The following is a 6,463-nucleotide window of genomic DNA, read 5'->3' as shown; positions in this document are numbered from 1 at the left end:
TGTTTTTATTAATATCATTACACTTTATTTGCTCTGTTTTATTTTGTGAAACCTTACTACGTATATGGAATAACCGTTTTATAAAAGCAATAAGCCCCGTGAAGCCGTGGTTTACAGTGAATTTATAACAGCTAAGGGGCGTTGTTAGGCACTCCACTTAGCTGTTATAAATTCACTGTAAACCACGGCTTCTTGGAGCTTATTGCTTTAATGAAATTCTAACTTTTAACCATTAAAACCATTCCTGTAGTGTGTTTTGGGACGTAGACCTATTCCATTAGGATTTAGTGGTTTTAACAAGCCACCAATAGAAGGCAACCAGTTACCAGTAGAGACCAATAGGCATCATTACAGTTTCCATTAAAACCAATACAACTCCCATTATAACCAGTAAAACCATTACAAATTCTGTGATGCATGGTTTCTACTGGGTTTTTTTTCAGCAGGGATGTGTACGTTTTTCTTCTATTACGTCATATTGATATTGGTACTGGCATTAAATGGCACAGTGTAATGTGTAAATGAAATTATCTGAGAGAGAAACTCAACAAACACAGACACAGTTAGGCTTCGGTCTGAAATGTGTGGCCTTCTTTCACAGGCGTTTGGCTGCTTTATTTTTGACTAACCAGCAGACGAGGCTGCTTTCGACTAACCAGCAGACGAGGCTGCTTTCGACACGCTCGAAGCTCTGAATCTTTTCCCAGAACAGTCCGAGGGAAAGTAATATCCCAGGCTTAATTTGCCCGTCCGCACTCCAGTCCAGCGGGCGGCGCTAACACACATGTGTTTATATGCAGCAAGCCACCATTAAACCTCAGAGGAAGAAGACTGCTTTCACCCTCTCTGTTGTTTTGTCTCGAAACTGTTAGAAATGCACCTTCTGTGAATAGAAAAATACAGTTTTTGAGTCGGGTCAGTAAATGCCTGTAATATTCTCATCCTGACAGCCGTGACTAAAGTTCTGAAGCAAGCAGGGATATCTGGAGGAGTATCAACTGTGAAGATGGTGTTTGTTAAAGAAGAGAGTGAAGAGAACACGATTAAACCAGAACCCTGCAGAATAAAACACGAGGAACCAGAACCCCGGAGAGTAAAACACGAGGAACAAGGAGGTTGCTCTTTATTCTTCATTCATCTTTAATGAGTCTTTGTGGTACATTAGGCTTACAAAGCTGTAACAATATTAAAGTTTCAAGCAGTTTTAGCTTTAGTTTTTTGTAATAGAAGCAATCTTTAGAGCTGTGTGCACTTTTTGTTTGCTAGTTTTTGACAAATGAACCGTTTTTGCTTTTCTAGAGTTTATTGAAGAAAGTGAGGAGAATGAAGAAGTTGTCAGACCTGGAGAAAACCCCCCGAGTTGCTCTCAAAGCAAACGGAGACATTTAAAGAAAAAGAGAACGGATAAATCTGTCATTTGCACTCAGTGTGGAATGGGTTTCGCATACAAATATAGTCTTGATGCTCACATGAGAGTTCACACCGGAGAGAGACCGTACACTTGTGATCAATGCGGGAAGAGCTTCACACTGAAAGGAAACCTAACGGGACACATGAGAGTTCATTCTGGAGAGAAGCCGTTCACTTGTGATCAGTGCGGGAAGAGCTTCACACAGTCATCCACTCTTAAGTTACACATGAACATCCACACTAGAGAGAAACTGCACACATGTGATCGATGCGGCAGAACGTTTCTGTGGCCTTCAGACCTAAAGAAGCACCTGAGAGTTCATACGAAGGAGAAGCCGCATTCATGCTCTGTGTGTGGAAAGAGTTTTTCACGTCTGGAACATCTGAAAAATCATCAGCGAATACACACTGGTGTGAGAGAGTACTTGTGCTTTGAGTGTGAGAAGACTTTTAAATCTGCCGAGTGTTTAAAACGGCACGAGAGGATCCACACTGGAGAGAAACCGTACAAGTGTTCACACTGCGACAAGAGATTCAGTCGGTCAGGAGATCTGAGAAGACACGAGAGAAATCACACTGGAGACAAAACCCTACAAGTGTGTGACAAACGCGTTTAGAAAACGATATACTGTCATGTAGCTTTGCGACTGATTTTTCTGTGCTTCTCTTGTAAGTAGGGATCGTACCTGAGCCTGGTATTAAACAAGCCCTGGGGCTAAATTCATCTGATCTGACTCTATCTATCTATCATCTGACTATATCTATCTATCTATCATCTGACTCTATCTATCTATCATCTGACTATATCTATCTATCTATCGTCTGACTCTATCTATCTATCTATCATCTGACTATATCTATCTATATCGTCTGACTCTATCTATCTATCTATCTATCTATCTATCGTCTGACTCTATCTATCATCTGACTATATCTATCTATCTATCATCTGACTCTATCTATCTATCATCTGACTCTATCTATCTATCTATCATCTGACTCTATCTATCATCTGACTCTATCTATCTATCATCTGACTCTATCTATCTATCTATCATCTGACTCTATCTATCATCTGACTCTATCTATCTATCATCTGACTCTATCTATCTATCTATCATCTGACTCTATCTATCATCTGACTCTATCTATCTATCATCTGACTCTATCTATCTATCTATCATCTGACTCTATCTATCATCTGACTCTATCTATCTATCATCTGACTCTATCTATCTATCTATCATCTGACTCTATCTATCATCTGACTCTATCTATCTATCATCTGACTCTATCTATCTATCTATCATCTGACTCTATCTATCATCTGACTCTATCTATCTATCATCTGACTCTATCTATCTATCTATCATCTGACTCTATCTATCATCTGACTCTATCTATCTATCATCTGACTCTATCTATCTATCTATCATCTGACTCTATCTATCATCTGACTCTATCTATCTATCATCTGACTCTATCTATCTATCTATCATCTGACTCTATCTATCATCTGACTCTATCTATCTATCATCTGACTCTATCTATCTATCTATCATCTGACTCTATCTATCATCTGACTCTATCTATCTATCATCTGACTCTATCTATCTATCTATCATCTGACTCTATCTATCATCTGACTCTATCTATCTATCATCTGACTCTATCTATCTATCTATCATCTGACTCTATCTATCATCTGACTCTATCTATCTATCATCTGACTCTATCTATCTATCTATCATCTGACTCTATCTATCATCTGACTCTATCTATCTATCATCTGACTCTATCTATCTATCTATCATCTGACTCTATCTATCATCTGACTCTATCTATCTATCATCTGACTCTATCTATCTATCTATCATCTGACTCTATCTATCATCTGACTCTATCTATCTATCATCTGACTCTATCTATCTATCTATCATCTGACTCTATCTATCATCTGACTCTATCTATCTATCATCTGACTCTATCTATCTATCTATCATCTGACTCTATCTATCATCTGACTCTATCTATCTATCATCTGACTCTATCTATCTATCTATCATCTGACTCTATCTATCATCTGACTCTATCTATCTATCATCTGACTCTATCTATCTATCTATCATCTGACTCTATCTATCATCTGACTCTATCTATCTATCATCTGACTCTATCTATCTATCTATCATCTGACTCTATCTATCATCTGACTCTATCTATCTATCATCTGACTCTATCTATCTATCTATCATCTGACTCTATCTATCATCTGACTCTATCTATCTATCATCTGACTCTATCTATCTATCTATCATCTGACTCTATCTATCATCTGACTCTATCTATCTATCATCTGACTCTATCTATCTATCTATCATCTGACTCTATCTATCATCTGACTCTATCTATCTATCATCTGACTCTATCTATCTATCTATCATCTGACTCTATCTATCATCTGACTCTATCTATCTATCATCTGACTCTATCTATCTATCTATCATCTGACTCTATCTATCATCTGACTCTATCTATCTATCATCTGACTCTATCTATCTATCTATCATCTGACTCTATCTATCATCTGACTCTATCTATCTATCATCTGACTCTATCTATCTATCTATCATCTGACTCTATCTATCATCTGACTCTATCTATCTATCATCTGACTCTATCTATCTATCTATCATCTGACTCTATCTATCATCTGACTCTATCTATCTATCATCTGACTCTATCTATCTATCTATCATCTGACTCTATCTATCATCTGACTCTATCTATCTATCATCTGACTCTATCTATCTATCTATCATCTGACTCTATCTATCATCTGACTCTATCTATCTATCATCTGACTCTATCTATCTATCTATCATCTGACTCTATCTATCATCTGACTCTATCTATCTATCATCTGACTCTATCTATCTATCTATCATCTGACTCTATCTATCATCTGACTCTATCTATCTATCATCTGACTCTATCTATCTATCTATCATCTGACTCTATCTATCATCTGACTCTATCTATCTATCATCTGACTCTATCTATCTATCTATCATCTGACTCTATCTATCATCTGACTCTATCTATCTATCATCTGACTCTATCTATCTATCTATCATCTGACTCTATCTATCATCTGACTCTATCTATCTATCATCTGACTCTATCTATCTATCTATCATCTGACTCTATCTATCATCTGACTCTATCTATCTATCATCTGACTCTATCTATCTATCTATCATCTGACTCTATCTATCATCTGACTCTATCTATCTATCATCTGACTCTATCTATCTATCTATTTATTTCTAGATTATCTATTTCTATTTATCATCTGACTATTTCTGTCTATCTATCATCTGACTATTTGTATCTATCATCCATCTATCATCTGACTCTATCTATCAAAAACACCTTAGCAACACATTAGCAACCACCCTGGGTACCCTAGCAACCGCATAGCAACACCTTTGCAACCACCCCAGGTACCTTAGCAACCGCAAAGCAACACTCTAGCAACCCCCCCAAGTACCTTAGCAACCGCATAGCAACACCCTAGCATCCACCCTGGGTACCCTGGCAACCGCATAGCAACACCTTAGCAACCAGCCCAGGTACCTTATCAATCACATAGCAACACCTTAGCAACCACCCTGGGTACCTTAGCAACCACCCCAAGGACCCTAGCAACCACATAGCAACACCCTAGCATCCACCCTGGGTACCCTAGCAACCGCATAGCAACACCTTAGCAACCCGGGAACCTACCCTAGCAACCACATAGCAACACCCTAGCAACCACCCCGGGTACCTTAGCAACCGCATAGCAACACCATAGAAACCACATAGAAACACCATAGAATCTATTAATCTACATCTAAAATTTCTAATTTAATATTTCCTATCTATCTATCTATCTATCTATCTATCTATTTTTCTGATAAATTGCATTGTCTTCAAAACCTTAAAACTTTAAAAGTATTTTAAACTTCAAACTAGTTAAAACTGAAAACCTTCAAACTTAAAGCTTTTAAAACTACTTCAAACTTTCTAGCTAGGCTTTTTGAAGCCAACTTAAAGTTTGTCTACACGAACTTTATCTAGTTCTTCTTCTTCTTCTTCTTACTTCTTCCATACAAAACTTCGGAGCATAACTCGTCCCGCACCGTTTGTCACACACCCACAAAGAGGCATCAAATCATGCGGCCTATTGAGGAATGGTGTGCTATGACTTTTATAAGTGATCGGGCGTACAATGTTCGTACAGTGGGTGAAAAATCGGCCGAAAAATCCCATAGACTTTGCATTGTGGCCAACTTTGACGAGTCGTAGCTCCGAGAGAGAATTTCGTAGAAACATGTGAATCACCACATTTGAAGAGTCTATCAAGCTGTGCGAGGTCATAACTCGCAGTGGGGTATAAGTTGTACCCCTGGGGCGCAAGAGCCCCCCAAAGTTGCCCCATAGACATACTATGGTGAGGGACGGCCCATGAAACAGCATCTGAACACACGTTTTTCCTATTATGGTAATTTACATAGGAATTTTGCATTGAACATAACTCTGCATCACAATGTCATAGAGACATGAGGGTTGGCTCATTTTATTCAGCCAATCAATCAGACTCGCAGGATCACCGTGAAGCTGTCAAGCTACGCTTTAGCAACCATTTAGAGCACCCTAGCAACTGATTCCATAGACTGCCATTATAAAAGGCCCAGATGGATATATTTAGATCACAGTGTCACAGAGATATGGGGTGGACTCATTTTAATCAGGCAACCAATCAGACTCTCAGGATCATTGTGAAGCTGTCAAGCCACGCCCTAGCAACCATTTAGAGCACCCTAACAACTGATCCCATATACTGCCATTATAAAAGGCCCAGATGGATATGTTTGGATCACAGTGTCACAGAGACATGGGGTTGGGCTCATTTTAATCAGGCAAACAATCAGACTCTCAGTATCATTGTGAAGCTGTCAAGCCACGCCCTAGCAACCATTTAGAGCACCCTAGCAACTGATCCCAT

General features: G+C 38.6%; 1 long non-coding RNA gene across 1 annotated transcript in view; it reads right to left on the bottom strand.

Annotated features, from left to right (window-relative positions):
* Positions 1–1,037: 1,037 nt before the first annotated feature.
* Positions 1,038–6,463, bottom strand: part of LOC107741888 (uncharacterized) — a 7,161-nt gene continuing 1,735 nt past the window's right edge. The window contains exons 2-3 of the long non-coding RNA XR_001640248.1: positions 5,521–5,525; positions 1,038–1,119 (exon numbers count right to left, since the gene is read on the bottom strand). This is a non-coding gene — a long non-coding RNA (uncharacterized LOC107741888). The remainder of the gene's footprint in view (positions 1,120–5,520; positions 5,526–6,463) is intronic.

Source organism: Sinocyclocheilus rhinocerous, unplaced genomic scaffold (genome assembly GCF_001515625.1).
Source record: "Sinocyclocheilus rhinocerous isolate Xijiao unplaced genomic scaffold, SAMN03320098_v1.1 scaffold2601, whole genome shotgun sequence".
NCBI lineage: Eukaryota > Metazoa > Chordata > Actinopteri > Cypriniformes > Cyprinidae > Sinocyclocheilus > Sinocyclocheilus rhinocerous.
The sequence above is the reverse complement of the archived record's forward strand: the minus strand, read 5'-3'. Positions and strand labels throughout refer to the sequence as shown.